The sequence below is a fragment of the Bos javanicus genome, chromosome 28, assembly GCF_032452875.1.
Source record: "Bos javanicus breed banteng chromosome 28, ARS-OSU_banteng_1.0, whole genome shotgun sequence".
NCBI classification, from domain to species: domain Eukaryota; kingdom Metazoa; phylum Chordata; class Mammalia; order Artiodactyla; family Bovidae; genus Bos; species Bos javanicus.
Genome location: NC_083895.1, coordinates 17,575,468 through 17,599,699, shown reverse-complemented (window position 1 = coordinate 17,599,699; position 24,232 = coordinate 17,575,468). Strand labels below are relative to the sequence as shown.

The following is a 24,232-nucleotide window of genomic DNA, read 5'->3' as shown; positions in this document are numbered from 1 at the left end:
ACTTCAGACATCTTTAGAGGAATGACAGCTTTTGGCTTTGGACTGTTTTGAGTCTAGACATTATGTTCTGCAGATCAATAAACTCTGGCTGGTGTTCCCTTGTATTCCTGTATCTAAACACCTTGGTCTCCCTTCTTGGTTTTCTTGGCAGTCAGACTTCTGGAAGTGTCAAAACTTTCTGTCCAGACTTCCAAGTCCATAAGCCAATGACCATTCTACCAGATCTGATCAAAATCAAGGGTGCTAGTTAAATGCATTAGTCAGAAAAATTTTAAGTAATGGCTCCTTAATGAACATTGTATTCTTATGGATGAAATAAGATGCTCAAGTAAAATTTCCAAAAATACAACTTCACATGATTGTTGACTTGTCCATAAGCTGTTCTGAAATGACATAGGATAAGCAGATTTTCTTATCCATTGCAGTCCTTTGAGAAAGAGAGTTTGAAGATCAAAGTAAATTTTTTTTAGTTTCACTTCATCCCATATTTTAACTCAAAAGTGATGAAATATTAAATAATGTAAACTATTAATAACATTTGCATATGATGCTCTGGGTTTTCAAAAAAAATTTGCATCAGTTACCTCAGTTGATCCTCCAACACTCCTGGGATTAAAGTAGGGCAGGAAAAATTTTTATCTGTTCTTATAGAGAAAACACCTGAACTGAGGAGAGGCTAAGTGACTCACTCACAAGTAAAGCCAAGCCCCACAAGCAGAACTGTCTTCTCTCAGATGAAGGGTCTTCTACCAAACAAAAGAAAGCCTTGACTGTTCATGTCCATTTCATCAGCACATTCATTAAAATGCTTAAAAATCATGCTTGCTTTGTTTATGTTTTTCCTACAAAAATAAACTACTAATCTATAAATAATTTTCTAGAGAAAATGATGTCCTCTCTGTTTGGAGAGTGGGTCCCCTTTTCTAACTGGAGTGGTTATACTTTTCCCCCCTTGTCTTTCCCTCCTGTTCACCATCTTATTCATACATCTTTCACCTTCTTTCTTACTTCCTCTAGCTTTTTAGAGAAGCAGGTAGGCTGCCTGGAAAAAGGAGAAAGACCCTCAGGTTATGTTGTTTGTAGGTGAACCAACAATTGTCAGTTAGCTGGGTCTGGGCTACAGAGATTCAGGATCATAACTTCAAAGCTGTATCACTCCATGTCTGAAGACACAGGCCCTGGGGCTTGCAATCTCATTAGAATTTGGCAGTGGAATTACAGCCAGATTTTAATACTGAACCTCTGGGATACCAAATGCATTCACTGGTAATACTATCCATAAAACATGTAGCAGTCTCAAAGAGCTGCACTTATTCCTGGAAATTGGATAGGAATCGAAATGGAACATAGAAGGCAAGTTGAGGCATGTCTTCCTTATGCCAAACAGAAAACCTGCTTGTTAGAAGTTTCTCCTTTGTGTATCTTTGGTACAAGTTGGTACATGCAGTTACCAGAATGTCATAGCCCACTCTATACCCATGAAAAATAGGTTGGAAACCATCCAGCTTTTTCTATTGAACTTATAAGGGAGAGAATAGTATTGATTTACCCAGAGAAACTCAATATGCCTCAGGTCCAGGCTCTTTTGAAGTCTTGGGTTGTAATTTCAATGCTGGTGATAATTCTTAACAAGTGAAACTACAAAATGTGTTTAGGGACTTACTGGAGTGTAGGTTCTTCTGTCTCTTTGCAGAAAGGATTCGGTGAGAGGCAGAGTAACAGGTAAGGAAAGAGTTTATCCGCATGGGATGCTTGTGAGATTTACAAGTGGGCAGGCAAGGGAGGGCCAGCCTGAGAACTTAGTGGACTAGAGTTTTATAAGCAAAGAATGAATGGGGAGAGGGAGAAAACCACCTTCTTCTTCATTCTTGAGTAGACGTCAAGCTTCTATCATCGGTTCCTCCTCCAAGTTGGGCAGGTAAATTTTGTCTTGCCCCTATGTGGTTAAACTAGGACTGTCATGGTGCAGTGGAAATGAGCAAAAAAGAGGTAACACATACTAAAATATGGTAAATTGTCTCAGGTTTTAGTATAATGTCACCTTTTCCATATATGTTTGTTTAGTGTGTGCAGAGGAGCATGTTCTAGGAATCATTAACTTACCTCACCAGGCAGGTTGTGGGTTTCATTCCACCATGGTTTAGGGGGGCATGTCTCATGATTCTGTTGCATGGTTTCATTGCTAAGCAAGCCTAATTTCTTGATTGATCATTAACTTAGAGGAGTTGCCCATAGTTTTTTCTTTACTTACAATCCCTAATGGGGATCTACTTAATCTATTAATATCTATTTAGTCACCTACTTTGTCCCCTTACTCTGTCCCTATCATAAGTATTGTATGGTTGTTGCCAGTCAGTCCGTGTTTATTGCTGTGGTGTCATTCTTACAATTCTCACACCCCAGGGACTGTCACCAGACAGTGTTAGCGCAGTCACGTAAAGATGAACTGTGAGGGGCGTGAACACGATGGTGAGCATAGTTTGTCTAGGGGGTGCTTTAGCTAAATGGCTTCTTATAGCTTATCTTGGTACTGAGCCACCAAAGAAGTCACAGAACCCTGAAAAAAATGAGTTGTGTTTACAGAAGCTAACCACATTGAAAGGGGTGTTGAGATGAAGTGGCTGAACATTCTTAGCCTTTTCTAGAACTGCGCACTTCATGCTTGGTTGTGTTTCAGATACCCTCATTGCTGGAACTTAATTTTCCCTTATGCTTGTTTAATACAGTGATGGTGCAAACAGGCTTTGGAGGGACTTCATAAACAGCCATGAGTTCACTGCCTAAACTCACGTTCTGAATGGCTAATTCAACTGCATTTTCATGGAGTGAGAAAATGAAGCAGTTGCAAGGAGAGATGGAGCTGGTTACTGTAGCTATGGGCTTTGACCCAGGGAGGACATGGGACTGCTGATTGCCTTCTTTGCTGAGTGCTAGCTGTCTCCATTTTTTTCAAAACAAGCATTCCTGGATGAGTGGAGGCCTGTGATGCTCACTGGGAATCATGTTGTTTAACTGCTGATGCAGAAATGTTCTTCCCAGAAGGAATTTGGGTGGTGCTCACATTTTCTGTGTATGTGCGAAAAGTCTGGGTTCCAATCTGGCTCTACATCTAAGCTACCATTAGCCTGGGGATCTTGGGAAAGTCACTTGGCTCTCCGGGCATGAAGATTGAACGCCATGCTTCTTATTTTTATGAACCTATGAACCCTTTAAAAATCATTAACATTTCATGCCTTTGGTGGTGTTGTTTAAATCACAGAATGCCCACGGTGATTGCAAGCAAAACGGTATCCTATTAAATATGTGGTTTTTGAAAGATGTTTGACAGGCTTGATTCTGCTATGCCATTTCTTTCACTTTCCAAATTTAAACTTGGGAAGTTTCTAAGGGCTCTGAAACCCTGCAATCTATGTCACAAGACCTATTGATGCAAAAGTACCTTTAAAGGGCCACCGTGTGGTTTCTCTTATCTCTGTGGTTTATTAACAAGGAAAGTCAGGAAAGCTCACTTCACTGTTCACTTTATTCTGGGTATGAACCGCCCTGGGCTTTCCCATCGGATGCTCACACTTTGTAGTTGAGAGTCTGAATGTGTCTGTTTCTCTTTCGGTACATTTCAGAAGTTAATTTGTACCAGGAAGAAGTGTGTACTGTCATCTTCTTTTTGATAATGTCTGATTGCTCACTTGATGTAGATGTAATGTTTTACTGACTTGGTTACCTGCACTGGAACGTTGGGTCTAAGCATTGTTCTGAGTCCATGGGTTATTCTCAGGGTGACCGTCATCAAATGTTTCTGTTAGTTCTCATATGGTCACACATACTTTATCACTTATTTTGCCGACCTGATGGCATAGAACATCAGAGCTGGACAGGAGCTCAGTGTGTCAGATTCAACCATCTAGTTTCCGTAGATGAGAAAACTGAGCCTCCAAGTTCACTATCATCAAGCCTCTTTGAGTGTCAGTTATTGTGATTTTGTTCAAATTGGGGGCCTCCCTCTTGATATGGTTATTACATGTCTACAGTTTTTTGTAGGATATGTTGCCATCACCTATTATTTACATATTGGCTTCTATGCTTCCTAAATGTGGGACGTGGGGGTGACCTAATTGAGCATGCTGATTTCTGCTTTGCTAAAAGCTTCTAAAGCTATAAATAAATAATTGTGGGAAGATGCTTGATGGACTTTCAGTTGAAATAATAATCTCCTGGATTGATAGTTTCATCCTTAAGAGAGCCAAAAGCACCTCTTACATATTTAGCACACTTATCTTCAACAGCCTTGGGGAACTGCTGGGATAGATTGGATCATCCAAGGGATTCAACAAAACTTTAATCAAGACTTTGTTGAATGACCCACTGTGTGTCTTGCCCATAAACTAAATTATTGGGATTTAAAAGGCAAAGTCCTGTCTTTTGACTCATGGTCATAGGAAGATAGACCATTATGAGACAAGAATGTGACCATTTGAAATCTTTGTATAAGTCACTAATGCATGAAAGGTAGAAGATAGTAATGTCACAGCTGGAAGTAAGTAAGTGTTAGTCACTCAGTCGTGTCCAACTCTTTGTGAGCCCATGGGCTGTAGCCCACAGGCTCCTCTGTCCATGGACTTCTCCAGGCAAGGATACTGGAATGGGTTGCCGTTTCCTCCTCCAGGGAATCTTCCTGACCTAGGGATCGAACCCCCATCTCCTGCATTGCAGGCAGATTCTTTACCATCTGAACCAGGAGGTAGCAGCTAGATGTGGAGTCACAACAGCTGTGGGAGCAAGTGGGATGGAATATAGACTTCTGCTAAAGCAAGGAAATGGGAGGAGAGAGAATAGGATTGATAGTGAGTCAAAGGTGATACAAAGTTTTCTTGGCCACAGAAAGCGAGCATAGACTGAGAGGTTAGAGAATGTGGTGGGCTGTAAAGGTTTAACTGCAAATCAACTGAAGAAGAAAATCAGTTTTAAAATTGGTGTACATTTGCACACCAGTTCCAGCTTTTTCAAGGCATTTTTACTTCCATATATAACTTCTCTGGAGAAGGCAATGGCACCCCACTCCAGTACTTTGCCTGGAATATCCCATGGATGGAGGAGCCTGGTAGGTTGCAGTCCATGGGGTCGCTAAGAGTCGGGCACGACTGAGTGACTACACTTTCACTTTCACTTTTCACTTTCATGCATTGGAGAAGGAAATGGCAACCCACTCCAGTGTTCTTACCTGGAGAATCCCATTGACGGGGGAGCCTGGTGGCTGCCGTCTGTGGGGTCACACAGAGTTGGACACAACTGAAGTGACTTAGCATAGCATAGCATATAACTTCTCCAAGGTTTGTTTTCAGTCAAACGAGAGTCCACTATTTTTTTTCCTCTTCACAAACTTGAAAGATAGGGTGATGAATACTCCATCCATTTTAACAGATGGGAAAAGTAAGGCTCAAAGAAGATAAGGGGCTTTCTCAAGGTTACATGATAAATAATAAAGACTAAACAAACCTAATATCTTTGCTTTTCTGGTCATTCACACTTAGTCTACTTTCTCTTCTTTCCCCTTTGTTATCTCCGAGCCTGTTTGAGCTGATGCCCAAGGACTGGTCCTTTATGTCATGTTTGCTAACTCTTCTCAGCCATCCCCTTGCATGCCAGAGGGACCCCCTTAACTGCATCAATCTTTCATGAGCTACTTGCTATGTTTATTCATCGAGGCAACAGCCTGCCTCCAGAAGCAAAAACTTAAATTCAGAGAGCATAACTTTCTTGTTTGGAGGAGGTAATGGCACCCCACTCCAGTACTCTTACTGGAAAATCCCATGGACGGAAGAGCCTGATGGGCTACAGTCCATGGGGTCGCTAAGAGTTGGACACGACTGAGTGACTTCACTTTCACTTTTCACTTTCATGCATTGGAGAAGGAAATGGCAACCCACTCCGGTGTTCTTGCCTGGAGAATCCCAGGGACAGGGGAGCCTTGTGGGCTGCCGTCTATGGGGTCGCACAGAGTTGGACACGACTGAAACGACTTAGCAGCAGCAGCAGCAACTTTCTTTTTAGGATTGGTTGTTTATTTCAACATGGGCTTTAGCCTAGATGAAAAGCATGTGATGAAAACAGTATTGAATGAGCATGGTTCCCAGAGGTGAAATGAAAAGCAGAACCTTTCCTGTTTGCTAATGGCCATGGCTGCTGTGAGGAATCTATTACCTTTTAAAACCCTAGGACTTGAAAATAGAGGAAACAGAATCACGACATACTCCAGTGTTACTTCCCAGTGCTAACTTTATAGCGTCATCAGAAGTCTCCAGACTTTTTCTTACCTCTGTTACTGTGCTCTGAACTCAAATCCATCTTTCCAACACTGCCAGAGATAACCTGTCTACAACCTGACTGTCATTTACCTATGAAAACCCTCTTTGGCCTAAGGGAAAAACCCAGCCTTCTTAGCTGGATATACAAAGACCTGTCACCCAGTCTCCACCCAGCCCCTCAACTTCTCTTCCTGTCACTCACCTACTTTGTATTGCTTATATTTCCACAAGCTGTCTAAGAAACAATAGCTTTTCTTAATATTATTACTGTTTTTGTTCTCTCTGCCTGAATAGTTTTCATCTCTCTCAGTGCCATGTCTGACTATTCCTCATCCTTCAAGATTCAGCTCTGTCTGTTCTCAGAGGTCAGCCTGAACCACACCTGTTTCCCATCTCTAGTTGGATTTCTAAGGGCCCTTCTTTGGGAGTTATATATGCCTGTGTGTGTGCTGTTCTGTAATGGAAATAATACACTGAATATTTGAAATAATGTATTTAAACTTCATTTCTTACCATGTACCATCACTGTGTTAATAATCTGTTTCATCTCTCTAACCACCTCATACTTGGCACATAGGAAGCGATTAGAAAAGACATGTTGAATGGAATCAGGGAACCTATGAGAGGATTATATAACTTTTCATTTGATAAAACTCATTTTCAGAGTGATTGACTTTCCCAAGGTCTGCAACTAGGAAATGGAAGAGCTGACCACTATACCACACTGCACACCAAAATTCTGCTTTAATTTCTATCTGCTCCCCCACATTGTAAGGATAGAATTTATGGTTCCCAAGTACAGGAAAGATGACTTTTGTCCCTATAGCCCAGCATATTAATATAGTAGATGTCCAAAATACTCACTGGGATTGATGTTAATTCTCTTCCTATATCCCTTTTGATTTTTTTTTTTTTTTTTTGAGGCTAGGGCCCATTTTTACCTTTGAATATATACTAAAGAGTCCTTATTTAAACTATTTTATGGCCAACAGACATTCAAAAAAGACTTGTTTTATTCTCCTAAAATTAGTTTTCTATATCTTCTTTGGGTGACATTGTCATCTATCTCCCAGTGACTGAATTTAATGAGAATGACCATGTAATTGATCACGCTTTTGAGAATGAAAGAGAGTGCTATTAATAATTACCTCAAGAGAACAGATGGGAATGGAACTTCTGGGCAAACCAGGATGTGTGGTCACCCTAAGTATAATCAAATCACCAACAGGAGAGACTTAATCCAGTGCTTTTGATCAAGTCCTTAAATCATGCTGCGTTGTCCTCTGAGTTTCTCATATTGTAGGAAAGCTCTGGCAGTCAAGCATACCTTCTCAAAATGTAAAATTCCTAGAAGAAATCAGACATAGCCAAGGAAGTAATATATACTTGCTAGTATTGATATGCTTATTTTCCTTAAAAACCTCCATTGGAGGTAAATTTTATGAAAAGGTGGTGGGAGAATTGTTAGGAGCTGGTGCTATAGCCCTCTGGTAGTCTATAAGCCTTTCATGGGAATACTGCTGAATTTGGGTCATTGTGTAAAATGCATATTGTCAGTTTTCATGCCTTTACTAGAATGTCTATGTTGTGGCATCCTGACTAACGTCATGAGATGCAGTGGAGATGTGAGATCTACCTGCTCTAAGAGAAAAAATGTTTGGCAACATGAAGCTGCTGGCAAAGAGAAAGTGTTTTTCCTAGAATATGCAAGAATTTTGTTTTGATGGTATGTAAGAGATATGGTCAAGGCAGCTGTCCTCTGACAGTCACTCGGCATGAAGGGTCTCCATATGAAGACTGGGATAACCTCAGATGCTATTGTCGACACTGTGAGCCAGTGTGTTGCTATTGCTTGGTCACTAAAAGTTCTGGTAATATAATACTAGAGTGTGCTCTGCAAACAAAAAGATCAGAAAGAGTATTGCAGAGTAGGAATTTCATCTCTCTACCCCACCTCATACTAGGATTTTTGTTTTTTTTGGACTAAGAGGCAGTTGTGGGCATATTTTTTAAAAATTTTACTTATTTTAAAAAGAATTTTTTAAGAGTCTTTATTTAATTTGTTACAGTATTTTTTCTGTTTTGTTTTTCTGGCTGTGAGGCATATGAGCTCTTAGCTCCCTGACTAGGGATAGAACCCACTTGCCATGCATTGGAAGATGAAGTCTTAACCACTGGACCACCAGGGAAATCCCTTTCTTTCTTTTTTTCTTTTAAATCAACTTTGTCAATAATAAAGAAAAGGTCATGTGCAGACGCTTGACCACAAGTTTTTCAGACTCCATTTTCTTTCTCCTCTTACCCTACCAAGGTATTTAGGACATGTACCTTTGGAGAATATCACTAGCTGGATTTTCGTGTGGACTAGTACTCCCTTCTTAGAGGACTTTGAGAATTACTTGGAGGTATTTCAATTGCCACAGTGACTGGAGGGGCACCATTGATGTTAGTGGGTAGAGGTCAGGGTGGTAATTATCCTTCAGCCTTCACTGGACAGAATCGTCCTTCACAGTGAGAATTGCGCTTCCCCCGTGTCAACAATGCCCTGTTGTGGAATGCCGTGGAAAGCATATATGATTCTGATCATATATTCTGAGAATATATATTCTATTTTTCCTTATTGTTAAAGGTGAAATAAAGTCTTCTGGTTTTAAAGTCACTGAAAATCACTCCTGGGTGAGCTTTTTATTCTGTTAGTCAGTGTAGTTAATGGAGTTGTTTTTTTTTTTTAACATTTGGCAAAGCTCTCTCTTATTAGCTTGTGCAATATACCTAGTGCCAATTTGCATTTTAAAAACTTCCCTCATTGCAACAGCTGTACAAAAGCCATTACAGATTAGGAGGGGAAAAAAAGATTATATTTATGAAGCAAATTAAGGAAGGCAAAAGGAAAATGTTTTGCTCAAGCTCTGTGGCTTAGAAGTGAATAAAATAATCTGTTCCTGAATTCAAATAGAACTGAAATGCAAAAGATAAGATTCTTATAAAAAAGATGTTCTACCTCTTGCCCCTGAGGTTGGATTTTAAGCAGATATTTTTGATTATTTCTACTAACTTGGATAGTGAATAGTGTCTAGATCTCTTGGCAAATCACTCAAATTTTAGAGCAATCTTTCTCATAGATAAAAAGAGAATAATTTTTCAGGTAGAAGATGGCCAACAGATAAAAAAGGAGGAGAGAGAGAAAGAGAATGAAAGTTCCTTATGGCTTTTAAGTAGCCAGGATTTTGTAGCTCTAAGACATAGTCAAAAGTAATCAGTGGTGGAATTGTTCGGGGCAGGGGGTACTTTGGTGGAAGTGATTCAGAATTAAAAGGCAAGACAGACTCACCATTTAAAAGATATTAAAAGCAGCAATAAGAATCTGAAAACAGACATCTTCATCACCAAAACCCAACTCGTTCCCAAAACCCTGCTTCATAATGTCCACAATGAACTTCTCCAAGGCCTCCTGTGTTTTTGTACTGTCTAGTTCTAACAATCTACTTGGATCTTTAAACAAAAACCACATTTCAAACTTTTGGCCACCAATGTGCCCCCTAAATTAATTGATTTTGCACATAGACCTGACAGATGCAGCTTTGTTACAATGACCAAGTTTGAATCCACAAATGTGGATTTTAACAACGTATTTTAAAAGGTCTCTTGGGATGACTTGTGCCTGCTTAGCACACTCTTTGAGTGCTTGTCTTCTTAGCATAAGCACTAGGGTTTCACTTAACTAACCCATCAGAGGGTGTAAGGGGTGCTGCTGGGAGAAAGGTGAGGTCACAGAATGACGCCTCTGTTGCATCTGCAGGGACTCCCTTGGCATAAGAGCACTTCTGTCCATGACCCCTCCTTGGTGCATTTCCCCTTGAGAAGTCAAGATCTAACTCCTCAATTGATAGAGTTGCATTGACATAAATACTTCACCATGTGTAAAATAGATAGCTAATGGAAACTCAGCTCCGAGCTCTGTAATAACCTAGAGAGGTGGGCTGGGGGAGTGGGAGGGAGGCTCCAGAGGGAGGTGATATGTGTATACTTATAGCTGATTCACATTGTTATACAGCCGAAACTAACACAACATCATAAAGCAATTACACTCCAATTAAAGAAAAAAAAAAAAGGCCTGATTTCTCCAATCCCGAAGGCCAGTAGGTGGTGCACATGTCCCTTCTTGCTTTCCATCTGTGTCACTAATTTGCATAGAGTGCTTAGTGGGTTTTTTTAACCATGCCCCCACTCCCTTTACCAGGCCCATATTATTAAATAAGAGCACCCCACCCCCATTTTTAAAATTGTGGCAAGCTGTATAAAACATATGCCATTGTAACCTTAAGTGTACAATTCAGTGGCATTCATTATATTCACAACATTGTATAACTATCCCCACTGTTTATTTCTAAAACCCCTGCATTACTCTGAACATAAATGCTGTACCCATTAAGCAGTAATTCCCTGTTCACCTCTCTCTCAAGCTCTGGTCAACTCTAATCTACTTTTTGACTTCATGAATAGACCTATTCTAGATATTTCATGTAAGTGAAATCATACTAGGCTTATCTTTTTGTATTGGCTTATTTCACTGAGCATTATGTTTTCTGGGTTCATCTGTATTGTGGCACAAACCAAAATTTCATTCCTTTTATGGAAGAATAGTATTCCATTGCATGTCTAAACCTTATTTTGCTTATCCATTTACCTGTTGATGGGCACTTGGATATTTCCACCTTTTGGCTATTGTGGATGATGCTCCAAGGAACATTCCACATACAAGCATTGTTTGAATTTATGCTTTCATATCTTTGGGGCTGTGTTCCTAGTGGTGGAATTACTGGGTCATATGGTAACTCTGTGTTTAACTTTTTGAGAAACCACCAAACTATAACCCTTTACTCCCTTTTGGGAGCAGGTTCATCTCCTTCTCTCACCAAGTCTGCAGATGCCCAGGTACATTATTAAAGTTTTCTATAGTTTTATTTATACCTCAGAATCTGTGTCTTGTATGTGAATAACTCATTTAGAGGCGGAAAGGAATGTCAGATGCAGATAACAGTTCATTTTGATCCAGACTAATACATGGCATAGTATTATCCTGAAAACATTTTCCTCCGATATGCCTACTTTACAGAACATCTATTTCCTCTTGTTCTGAGTGTTTACTGTATCCTTACAGTAGGCTGACCAGTAACTGTACTCCTAGCTTGTACCATCCACACTTTGAAGAGGAAAGATGGTAGTGATAAGATAAGACTGGGGTCATTACCTCTCTTCTGATGCTTATTGGTAAAGCTTCTTTCTCCAGTACTCGTGTTCTTGAGGGCAGATGCTCTCTGTGTTCCGGGTTTTGGGGTCGTACCTCAAACATGGTCTTTTTGCAGCAAAATGCTGGTGAAAAACAGTGGTTTGCATAGCATTTTGTTCTGCCTTTAAATAGTCTCATGTGAACATCTGATAAATCAGGTGATAAAATATGCCTCTGTGGGACTTAGAGAATCAACCCTCTCAGGATGCCTCTCTGAGTCTGCTCGTTAGGTGTGTGAGCAGGGCTGCCCTGGTGCTGGCACTCCCACATCAGGAGCAGCCAGGACACGTTCTGCTCAGTGGTGTCAGGGTGGATGGTAGTCAGAGCTCACCCCTAGGTAAACTCACTCACTCACCTTAACTGAGCCAGGTAAAACGCTCAGTTTTGTTGGTGAGGTCACTGACAGATTTACCACAGCTGAGACTGAAACCCTAGTGGAAAAGCGAGACTAATGGCTGTTAGAAGATGCATGCTAACATTTATAGAGAAAAGCAAGGCTCAGGGAGGAGAGATGGAACAGAATGACTTTGGCAGAAGAACACTGGGGTCACTGTGCTGCGTTCTGATAATGGTGATTTTCCTGAGGTCTACTTCCTTGTGAAAGAATGGTCTACCTAGAAAGTACTGGTTCTTTCTAGAAGTATGTCTTAAAAAAAAAAAAAAAAAAGTTGCGGGGGGAGTGGGGAGGTTGGCTGAACCAAAAGTCTGAAGTCAGAAAGCAGCCTGTGGTAGGTGAAAGGGGCTGTTTCCCCTGCGCGGTGCAGACCAAGAGGGCATTTGGTACAGACTCTCTGCTGTCAGTTGTCCCTTGTCTTCCGTTCAGTCAGTTCAGTCGCTCAGTCGTGTCCGACTCTTGCGACCCCATGGATCGCAGCACGCCAGGCCTCCCTGTCCATCACCAACTCCCGGAGTCCACCCAAACTCATGTGCATCGAGTCGGTGATGCCGTCCAGCCATCTCATCCTCTGTCGTCCGTTTCTCCTCCTGCCCCCAATCCCTCCCAGCATCAGGGTCTTTTTCAGTGAGTCAACTCTCCACATGAGGTGGCCAAAGTATTGGAGTTTCAGCCTCAGCATCAATCCTTCAACACCCAGGACTGATCTCCTTTAGGATGGACTGGTTAGATCTCCTTGCCGTCCAAGGGACTCACAAGAGTCTTCTCCAGCACCACATTGTCTTCAGTGATGTCTTATTTGAAAAGTGAGATGAGCTGAAAGGGGACTGTGCAGCTCAGGGGCATGGGGACTAGCGTGCGTGTAGATTTTCCAACATCTCTGGAGGGCAAGTGTACTCATATGTGAAAGTTTCCCAGGAGACCAGGGAGTAGCCCAGGTCTGCAGACTCACAACCTGCGCTCATTCCCTCCTCCCAGGTCTTGTGGCTTTGGTTTTCTTGACCAATAGACTGGAAGGAGTTGTTAGAGTTAGAGAAGGGGGCCTTTGAAATCATTTCCGAATCCCTCTTCATTTCAGACATGGAGAGAATGGGTTATGTGCCATGCCCAAGTTCACATTTAAAGCTCATGACAGGTAAGCCTGAGCTAAGGTTTCCAAACTCCTGGCCTAGTACTTTTTCTATTAAATTCATCTCTTTTCAGAGGATGTGTTTTAGAGCTTGTGGGACATTGATAAATGTTATTAAAACTTTAAACTTAGTTCGAGAACACAAATGTTTATATCCAGTAGAAGATTGAATTCACACATTCCCTCATAGAAATAATCAAATTTAGAATTTTAATTAATTGTAAATTAAATTACATAATAAATTAAATAATGAAATAAATTACAATTTAATTTATTGTACTTTGTTCTTCAGATCAAAAACACTTAGGAGAGGATTCTTTTCTCCTGATGGAGATTGTAAATACAACTCTTAACATTTTTACCTTTGAAAGACTTAATAAAAATGTGTATTGAGAGCCTAGGTTTTGATCAGTTTAGAAAAATGGAATGTTACAAAACTCAGGTTACTTCATATTTCTGAAAAGGTCACCATAAATAAAGACCACTAATTTTTTTCAGTCCTCTAAAAATTTCTATCTAGAGTTGCCAGATAAAATACAGGATGCCCAGTTACATCTGAATTTCAGATAAAAAATATTCTCTAGTATAAGCGTGACAATGCATTATTTGGGACATACTTACACAAAAAATACTCATTTGCTGTTTATCTGATACTCGAATTTATCTGGGATCCTGTAAGTTATTTGTTAAATTTGGCAACATCATTTATAATTTTTAACAGTATTATTGTACTTTTAGGTTTTAAAATTATAGTTAGATCATCAGTAGATACGGCGATAAGTATAATCAGTGAGTTCAGCCCTCAGTCGTGTCCACCTCTTGGCGACCCCATGGACTGCAGCACGCCAGGTCTCCCTGTCCATCGCCAACTCCAGGAGTCTACTCAAAACTCCGGTCCATTGAGCCAGTGATACTATCCAACCATCTCATCCTCTGTTGTCCCCTTCTCCTTCTGCCCTCAATCTTACCCAGCATCAGGGTCTTTTCAAAGGAGCCAGTTCTTTGCAACAGCAGGCCAAAGTATTGGCGTTTCAGGTCAGCATCAGAACTTCCAATGAATATTCAGGACTGATGTCCTTTAGGATGGACTGGTTGGATCTCCTTGCAGTCCAAGGGACTCTCAAGAGTCTTCTCCAAAACCACGGTTTAAAAGCATCAATTCTCTGGCACTCAACTTTCTTTATAGTCCAATTCTCACATCCATACATGACTACTGGAAAAACCATAGCTTTGACTAGACGGACCTTTGTTGGCAAAGTAATGTCTCTGCTTTTTAATATGCTGTCTAGGTTGATCATTGCTTTCCTTCCAAGGAGCAAGCGTCTTTTAATTTCATGGCTGCAGTCACCATCTGCAGTGATTTTGGAGCCCACAAAAATAGTCTGTCACTGTTTACACTGTTTCCTGATCTATTTGCCATGAAGTGATGGGACTGGATGCCATGATCTTCGTTTTCTGAATGTTGAGCTTTAAGCCAATTTTTTCACTCTTCTCTTTCAATTTCATCAAGAAGCTCTTTAGTTTTTCTTCACTTTCTGCTGAAATGGCAACCCACTCCAGTGTTCTTGCCTGGAGAATCCCAGGGAGGGGAGAGCCTGGTGGGCTGCCGTCTATGGAGTTGCACAGAGTCGGACACGACTGAAGCGACTTAGCAACAGCAGCAGCATCTGCATATCTGAGGTTATTGATATTTCTCCTGACAATCTTGATTCCAGCTTGTGCTTCATCCAGCCTAGCATTTCTCATGATGTACTCTGCATTTAAGTTGAATAAGCAGGGTGACAGTATACAGCCTTGACATACTCCTTTTCTTATTTGGAACCAGTCTGTTGTTCCATGTCCAGTTCTAATTGTTGCTTCCTGACCTGCATACACATTTCTCAAGAGGCAGGTCAGGTAATGTGGTATTCCCATCTCTTGAAGAATTTTCCAGTTTATGGTGATCCACACAGTCAAAGGCTTTGGCATAGTCAATAAAGCAGAAGTAGATGTTTTTCTGGAACTTTCTTGCTTTTTCGATGATCCTGTGGATGTTGGCAATTTGATCTCTGGTTCCTCTGCCTTTTCTAGATCCATCTTGAACATCTGGAAGTTCACAGGTCACGTACTGTTGAAGCCTGGTTTGGAGAATTTTGAGCATTACTTTACTAGGGTCTGAGATGAATGCAATTGTGCGGTAGTTTGAGCATTCTTTGGCATTGCCTTTCTTTGGGATTGGAATGAAGACTGACCTTTTCCAGTCCTGTGGCCACTGCTGAGTTTTCCAAATTTGCTGGCATATTGACTGCAGCACTTTCACAGCATCATCTTTTAGGATTTGCAATAGCTCAACTGGAATTCCATCACCTTCACTAGCTTTGTTCATAGTGATGCTTCCTAATGCCCACTTGTCTTCACATTCCAGGATGTCTGGTTCTAGGTGAGTGATCATAACATCATGATTATCTGGGTTGTGAAAAAAAATTTTTGTACAGTTCTTCTGTGTGTTCTTGCCACCTCTTCTTAATATCTTCTGCTTCTTATAGGTCCATCCCATTTCTGTCTTTTATTGTGCCCATCTTTGCATGAAATGTTCCCCTGGTATCTCTGGTTTTCTTGAAGAGATCTCTAGGCTTTCCCATTCTATTGTTTTCCTCTATTTCTTTGCATTGATCACTGAACAAGGCTTTCTTATCTCTCCTTGCTATTCTTTGGAACTCTGCATTCAAATGGGTATATCTTTCCTTTTCTCCTTTGCCTCTCTCTTCTCTTCTCTTCTCTTCTCTTCTCAGCTATTTGTAAGGCCTCCTCAGAGAACCATTTTGCCTTTTTGCATTTATTTTTCTTGGGGATGGTCTTGATCACTGCCTCCTGTACAAATGTCACGAACCTCTGTCCATAGTTCTTCAGGCCCTCTATCTATCAGATCTAATCCCTTGAATCTATTTGTCACTTCCACTGTATAATTGTAAGGGATTTGATTTAGGTCATACCTGAATGGTCTAGTGATTTTTCCTGCTGTCTTCAACTTAAGTGTGAATTTGGCAGTAAGGAGTTCATGAACTGAGCCACAGTTAGCTCCTGGTCTTGTTTTTGCCGACTATATAGAGCTTCTCCATCTTTGGCTGCAAAGAATACAATCAGTGATTTTGGTGTTGACCATCTGGTGATGTCCATGTGTAGAGTCTTCTCTTGTGTCATTGGAAGAGAGTGTTTGCTATGACCAGTGAGTTCTCTTGCAAATCTCTATTAGCCTTTGACTTACTTCATTCTGTACTCCAAGGCCAAATTTGCCTGTTACTCCAGGTATTTCTTGACTTCCTACTTTTGCATTCCAGTCCCCTATAATGAATAAGACATCTTTTTGGGGTGTTCTACAAGGTCTTGTAGGTCTTCATAGAACCATTCAACTCCAGCTTCTTCAGCATTACTGGTCAGGGCATAGACCTGGATTACTGTGATATTGAATGGTTTTCCTTGGAAACAGAGTGATCGCTGTTTGTTTCCAAGGTGCTAAGTACAAAAATGAATAAAACACATGTTTCCCTTAATAAATTTAGAGCAGACGTGAAGAGATCATGCTAATATTGCATTAAGTGAAGCTATGAGAGCAAAGAAAAATGGTACCTGGCTAGTATCGTGGTTCAGGAAAGACTTCCTCCAGAAATGGTATCTGGGCTCAGGTTTAACTAATGTGGGAAGGTTAGCCACGTGATGAGATGTAGAAGGAGTGGTCCTGGCCAAAGCAATGGAAATAGTGAAAGCTAAGAGGTGTGAATCAGCACGGTGTATGGTGTGTTGAGGATCTGGTGCGAGTTAAAGAATGGACAGAGCTCTAAGCGTGGTCAGGATCATGCTTCAGATAGTGTGTTCTTGAGGCTGCATTTCAGGAGGATGGGATTGAGTCTAAGAAGGTCGACTTGAAGGCTGCTGTCAGAGTCCACCTCAGAAATGATGAGTCAGAAGTACGGCTGTGATCACTGAAGGAGAAGGAACAGACCACACTATTACTCCAGAGAGAAAATCAGCAGTTCTTGGTTGTTCTTTAGACACGAGCCTTCCAAATAGCAGATGATAACTGGACAGACGTTTTCAGGACAACATGATTGGAATGTGAAAAGTATCTACAATTTTTACAAACCTTTCCCATTGTAATTAATAAGTGTGTAAGTTTTGAGTGGTTATCTTGATAGTGTACATACATGAATGCCTGTTTACCTGGCAGGTGAAAATGTTCTTGAAGAAAAAGACACTGGTTTCATGTTCTCAGTATTCCTTCTCCCAAAGTTCTCTATAAGGAGTAGGATCTAATTTATTTCTGTTGGGTTTTGTTGTGGCATCATCCACCTGCCATAGTGTCTGTACCCCCCTCCACCCCTGCTACCAGATAGTACCAACACACTTTCCATGAAAACCTCTGAAGTTCATATAAATTTTCATTACTCTTTCTGCAGGATAATGACAATTTCATAGGCAGCACATCAACCCTTTACTTATATCTTTTTTTCTGGATCCACTGTTCAGTCACAGCCTCCTCCAAACAAGGCCTGCCAATACATCTGTTTTTGAGTTCAGATATTACAGAAAACAGATACTACTCCAAACATCAACCCTACCCAGGATTCTCACAGTCCCAGAAAGCCAGCCTGTACAATTAAACTAGCTTGATAAACAGATGAGCTTCTATGGGTGTTTTTATTCTAAGTTTCAGATCCTGACCATGCTGATGTCTTTTTCTGTAACCCTTGAGGCACTCAGTTTTCTCTGCTGGCTCAGGGAAGTTGCTTTTTCTCAAACCATCCAAATCACTTTTCCTTATGACACTTTCTAGAACCTTTACATCTAACTTCTCTCTTTGAGGACCTACTTTTCCTCTGAATATGCATATTCTCTATTTTTTTTTTTTTAGCTGGTCCCTATTGCTGCTTCTGATTTTGTTTTCTTTTTTTTTTTAATTTTTTTAAAATTTTACTTTATTTAACTTTACAATATTGTATTGGTTTTGCCACATACCAAAGTGAATCTGCCACAGGTATACATGTGTTCCCCATCCTGAACCCTCCTCCCTCCTCCCTCCCCATACCATCCCTCTGGGTCGTCCCAGTGCACCAGCCCCAAGCATCCAGTATCATGCAACGAACCTGGACTGGCGACTTGTTTCATATATGATATTATACATGTTTCAATGCCATTCTCCCGAATCATCCCACCCTCTCCCTCTCCCTCTCCCACAGAGTCCAAAAGACTGTTCTGTACATCAGTGTCTCTTTTGTTGTCTCGTATAGAGGGTTATTGTTACCATCTTTCTAAATTCCATATATATGCGTTAGTATACTGTATTGGTGTTTTTCTTTCTGGCTTACTTCACTCTGTATAATAGGCTCCAGTTTCATCTACCTCATTAGAACTGATTCAAATGTATTCTTTTTAATGGCTGAGTAATACTCCATTGCATATATGTACCACAGCTTTCTTAGCCATTCATCTGCTGATGGACATATGGGTTCCTTCCATGTCCTAGCTATTATAAATAGTGCTGCGATGAACATTGGGGTACACGTGTCTCTTTCAATTCTGGTTTCCTCAGTGTGTATGCCTAGCAGTGGGATTGCTGGATCATAAGGCAGTTCTATTTCCAGTTTTTTAAGGAATCTCCACGCTGTTCTCCATAGTAGCTGTACTAGTTTGCATTCCCACCAACAGTGTAAGAGGGTTCCCTTTTCTCCACAGCCTCTCCAGCATTTATTGCTTGTAGACTTTTGGATCGCAGCCATTCTGACTGGTGTGAAATGGTACCTCATAGTGGTTTTGATTTGCATTTCTCTGATAATGAGTGATGTTGAGCATCTTTTCATGTGTTTGTTAGCCATCTGTATGTCTTCTTTGGAGAAATGTCTATTTAGTTCTTTGGCCCATTTTTTGATTGGGTCATTTAGTTTTCTGGAATTGAGCTGTAGGAGTTGCTTGTATATTTTTGAGATTGGTTGTTTGTTGCTTCATTTGCTATTATTTTCTCCCATTCTGAAGGCTGTCTTTTCACCTTGCTTATAGTTTCCTTTGTTGTGCAGAAGCTTTTAACTTTAATTAGGTCCCATTTGTTTATTTTTGCTTTTATTTCCAATATCCTGGGAGGTGGGTCATAGAGGATCCTGCTGTGATGTGTGTCGGAGAGTGTTTTGCCTATGTTCTCCTCTAGGAGTTTTATAGTTTCTGGTCTTACGTTTAGATCTTTAATCCATTTTCAGTTTATTTTTGTGTATGGTGTTAGAAAGTGCTCTAGTTTCATTCTTTTACAAGTGGTTGACCAGTTTTCCCAGCACCACTTGTTAAAGAGATTGTCTTTAATCTATTGTATATTCTTGCCTCCTTTGTCAAAGATAAGGTGTCCATATGTGCGTGGATTTATCTCTGGGCTTTCTGTTTTGTTCCATTGATCTATATTTCTGTCTTTGTGCCAGTACCATACTGTCTTGATGACTGTGGCTTTGTAATAGAGCCTGAAGTCAGGCAGGTTTATTCCTCCAGTTCCATTCTTCTTTCTCAAGATAGCTTTGGCTATTTGAGGTTTTTTGTATTTCCGTACAAATTGTGAAATTATTTGTTCTAGCTCTGTGAAGAATACTGTTGGTAGCTTGATAGGGATTGCATTGAATCTATAAATTGCTTTGGATAGTATACTCATTTTCATTATATTGATTCTTCCAATCCATGAACATGGTATATTTCTCCATCTATTAGTGTCCTCTTTGATTTCTTTGACCAGTGTTTTATAGTTTTGTATATATAGGTCTTTAGTTTCTTTAGGTAGATATATTCCTAAGTATTTTATTCTTTTCGTTGCAATGGTGAATGGAATTGTTTCCTTAATTTCTCTATTTTCTCATTATTAGTGTATAGGAATGCAAGGGATTTCTGTGTGTTGATTTTATATCCTGCAACTTTGCTATATTCATTGATTAGTTCTAGTAATTTTCTGGTGGAGTCTTTAGGGTTTTCTATGTAGAGGATCATGTCATCTGCAAACAGTGAGAGTTTTACTTCTTTTCCAATTTGGATTCCTTTTATTTCTTTTTCTGCTCTGATTGCTGTGGCCAAAACTTCCAAAACTATGTTGAATAGTAATGGTGAAAGTGGGCACCCTTGTCTTGTTCCTGACTTAAGAGGAAATGCTTTCAATTTTTCACCATTGAAGATAATGTTTGCTGTGGGTTTGTCATATATAGCTTTTATTATGTTGAGGTATGTTCCTTCTATTCCTGCTTTCTGGAGAGTTTTTATCATAAATGGATGTTGAATTTTGTCAAAGGCTTTCTCTGCATCTATTGAGATAATCATAGGGTTTTTATTTTTCAATTTGTTAATGTGGTGTATTACATTGATTGATTTGCGGATATTGAAGAATCCTTGCATCTCTGGGATAAAGCCCACTTGGTCATGGTGTATGATCTTTTTAATGTGTTGTTGGATTCTGATTGCTAGAATTTTGTTAAGGATTTTTGCATCTGTGTTCATCAGTGATATTGGCCTGTAGTCTTCTTTTTTTGTGGCATCTTTGTCAGGTTTTGGTATTAGGGTGATGGTGGCCTCATAGAATGAGTTTGGAAGTTTACCTTCCTCTGCAATTTTCTGGAAGAGTTTGAGTAGGATAGGTGTCAGCTCTTCTCTAAATTTTTGGTAGAATTCAGCTGTGAAGCCATCTGGACCTGGGCTTTTGTTTGCTGGAAGATTTTTGATTACAGTTTCAATTTCCGTGCTTGTGATGGGTCTGTTAAGATTTTCTATTTCTTCCTGGTCGAGTTTTGGAAAGTTGTACTTTTCTAAGAATTTGTCCATTTCTTCCATGTTGTCTATTTTATTGGCATATAATTGTTGATAGTAGTCCCTTATCATCCTCTGTATTTCTGTGTTGTCTGTTGTGATCTCTCCATTTTCATTTCTAATTTTGTTGATTTGATTTTTCTCCCTTTGTTTCTTGATGAGTCTGGCTAATGGTTTGTCAATTTTATTTATCCTTTCAAAGAACCAGCTTTTGGCTTTGTTGATTTTTGCTATGGTCTCTTTTGTTTCTTTTGCATTTATTTCTGCCCTAATTTTTAAGATTTCTTTCCTTCTACTAACCCTGGGGTTCTTAATTTCTTCCTTTTCTAGTTGCTTTAGGTGTAGAGTTAGATTATTTATTTGACTTTTTTCTCGTTTTTTGAGGTATGCCTGTATTGCTATGAACTTTCCCCTTAGGACTGCTTTTACAGTGTCCCACAGGTTTTGGGTTGTTGTGTTTTCATTTTCAATCATTTCTATGCAAATTTTGATTTCTTTTTTGATTTCTTCTGTGATTTGTTGGTTATTCAGCAGCGTGTTGTTCAGCCTCCATATGTTGGAATTTTTAATAGTTTTTCCCCTGTAATTGAGATCTAATCTTACTGCATTGTGGTCAGAAAAGATGCTTGGAATGATTTCAATTTTTCTGAATTTACCAAGGCTAGATTTATGGCCCAGGATGTGATCTATCCTGGAGAAGGTTCCATGTGCGCTTGAGAAAAAGGTGAAATTCATTGTTTTGGGATGAAATGTCCTATAGATATCAATTAGGTCTAACTGGTCTATTGTATCGTTTAAAGTTTGTGTTTCCTTGTTAATTTTCTGTTTAGTTGATCTATCCATAGGTGTGAGTGGGGTATTAAAGTCTCCCATTATTATTGTGTTATTGTTAATTTCTCCCATACTGTCTTACAAATTGTGGTGCTCCTATGTTGGGTGCATATATATTTATAATTGCTATATCTTCTTCTTGGATTGATCCTTTGATCATTATGTAGTGACCTTCTTTGTCTCTCTTCACAGCCTTTGTTTTAAAGTCTATTTTATCTGATAATGAGTATTGTTACTCCTGCTTTCTTTTGGTCCCTATTTGCATGGAAAATCTTTTTCCAGCCCTTCACTTTCAGTCTGCATGTGTCCCCTGTTTTGAGGTGGGTCTCTTGTAGACAACATATGTAGGGGTCTTGTTTTTGTATCCATTCAGCCAGTCTTTGTCTTTTGGTTGGGGCATTCAACCGATTTACGTTTAAGGTAATTATTGATAAGTATGATCCCGTTGCCATTTACTTTATTGTTTTGGGTTCGAGTTTATACACTGTTTTTGTGTTTTCTGTCTAGAGAATATCCTTTAGTATTTGTTGGAGAGCTGGTTTGGTGGTGCTGAATTCTCTCAGCTTTTGCTTGTATGTAAAGCTTTTGATTTCTCCTTCATATTTGAGTGAGATCCTTGCTGGGTACAATAATCTGGGCTGTAGGTTATTTTCTTTCATCATTTTAAGTATGTCTTGCCATTCCCTCCTGGCTTGGAGAGTTTCTATTGAAATATCAGCTGTTACCCTTATGGGAATTCCCTTGTGTGTTATTTGTTGTTTTTCCCTTGCTGCTTTTAATATTTGTTCTTTGTGTTTGATCTTTGTTAATTTGATTAATATGTGTCTTGGGGTGTTTCACCTTGGGTTTATCCTGTTTGGGACTCTCTGGGTTTCTTGGACTTGAGTGATTATTTCCTTCCCCATTTTAGGGAAGTTTTCAATTATTATCTCCTCAAGTATTTTCTCATGGTCTTTCTTTTTGTCTTCTTCTTCTAGGATCCCTATGATTCGAATGTTGTAGCATTTAATATTGTCCTGGAGGTCTCTGAGATTGTCCTCATTTCTTTTAATTCGTTTTTATTTTTTCCTCTCTGATTCATTTATTTCTACCATTCTATCTTCTAATTCACTAATCCTATCTTCTGCCTCTGTTATTCTACTATTTGTTGCCTCCACAGTGTTTTTGATCTCATTTATTGCATTATTCATTATATATTGATTCTTTTTTATTTCTTCTAGATCCTTTTAAACCTTTTTTGCATCTTCTCAATCCTTGTCTCCAGGCTATTTATCTGTGATTCCATTTTGATTTCAAGATTTTGTATCAATTTCACCATCATTATTCGGAATTCTTTATCAGGTAGATTCCCTATCTCTTCCTCTTTTGTTTGGTTTGGTGGGCATTTATCCTGTTCCTTTACCTGCTGGGTATTCCTGTGTCTCTTCATCTCGTTTAAATTGCTGAGTTTGGGGTGTCCTTTCTGTATTCTGGCAGTTTGTGGAGTTCTCTTTATTGTGGCTTTTCCTCGCTGTGTGTGGGTTTGTACAGGTGGCTTGTCAAGGTTTCTTGGTTAGGGACACTTGTGTCGGTGTTCTGGTGGATGGAGCTGGATTTCTTCTCTCTAGAGTGCAATGAAGTGTCCAGTAATGAGTTATGAGATGTCTGTGGTTTGGAGGTGACTTTGGGCATCCTGTATCTTGGAGCTCAGGGCTGTGTTCCTGTGTTGCTGGAGAATTTGCTTGGTATGTCTTGTCCTGGAATTTGTTGGCCCTTGTGTGGTGCTTGGTTTCAGTGTAGATATGGAGGCATTTGATGAACTCCTGTCAATTAATGTTCCCTGGAGTCAGGGTTTGGACTTAAGCCTCCTGCTTCCAGTTATCGGTCTTATTTTTACAGTAGTCTCAAAACTTCTCCTTCTATACAGCGCCATTGATAAAACATCTAAGTTAAAGATGAAAAGTTTCTCCACCGTGAGGGTCACCCAGAGAGGTTCACAGCGTTACATGGAGAAGAGAAGAGGGAGGAGGGAGTTAGAGGTGACCCGAATGAAATGAGGTGGAATCAATAGAGAAGAGAGCGGGCTAACCAGTAATCTCTTCCTTATGTGCACTCCACAACTGGACCGCTCAGAGATGTTCACGGAGTTATACAGAGAAGAGAAAGGGAGGAAGGAGACAGAGGTGGCCAGGAGGATAAAAGGAGGGAATGAAAAGGAGAGAGACAGATCCAGCCAGTAATCAGTTCCCTAAGTGTTCTCTGCCGTCTGGAACACACAGAAATTCACAGAATTCGGTAGAGTAGAGAAGGGTTCAGGAGGAGACACAGGCGACCTGGTGGAAAAAAAGGAGAGTCTGAAGGGGTAGAGAGCAGTCAAGCCAGTAATCTCACTCCCTAGTAAAAAAAATGGGTACTGAAGATTGGGTTCTTAAAGGTACAAAATTGGTAACAAATACCTAAAAGCAAAAATTAAAAATCTAGAGTAGAGTTTGGAATTTCAAAAATACAAT

General features: G+C 39.9%; 1 protein-coding gene across 3 annotated transcripts in view; it reads left to right on the top strand.

Moving 5' to 3' along the window:
* Positions 1 to 24,232, top strand: part of ANK3 (ankyrin 3) — a 749,200-nt gene that overhangs the window by 311,816 nt on the left and 413,152 nt on the right. The gene's annotated exons all lie outside the window — the stretch shown is intronic.